The sequence below is a fragment of the Ctenocephalides felis genome, unplaced genomic scaffold (assembly GCF_003426905.1).
Source record: "Ctenocephalides felis isolate EL2017-DRISC unplaced genomic scaffold, ASM342690v1 CF-g0.4_SCAFFOLD_01170, whole genome shotgun sequence".
Taxonomy (NCBI): domain Eukaryota; kingdom Metazoa; phylum Arthropoda; class Insecta; order Siphonaptera; family Pulicidae; genus Ctenocephalides; species Ctenocephalides felis.
This window is the reverse complement of record NW_020537324.1, coordinates 47915391-47915860: the sequence shown is the minus strand read 5'-3', so window position 1 is coordinate 47915860 and position 470 is coordinate 47915391.

Genomic DNA, 470 nt, shown 5'->3' with positions numbered 1-470 from the left:
CTTCGGCTGATTTTGACTACGGTCGTCTTTTAACTCAGCGGAGTTTCAATACTGCGGATGAATTCAGCGGACTTTCAATTTGGCCGCCTTTTAATTCAGTGGACTTTCAATGCGACCGCTTTTTGTTATGGCCCTTTTTCGTGTATGGCCGCCTTAAATTTTTCATTTTTTGATTTGACCGCCTCTAGGCCGCCCTAAAAGGCGGCTATTTGTATTTGGACAGAAAGAGAGAGCGGCGCTTCTGCTAATGCTTGAAAGAGACAGAACAAGCGTTGAACAGCGGCACGAAACGCGTGCCACGTGCGAAGAATTTTTTGTACACAGGCGAAGCAGATGTGTGTGCGTGTAGACAACAATTTAAAATTCAAAAGATAATTATCGACAATATGACAATATTTTGTCAAGCGCAAATTTATTTTTACATATTTAATTATTTTCGATAATATAATTTCAATATAACTGCAGCTAAT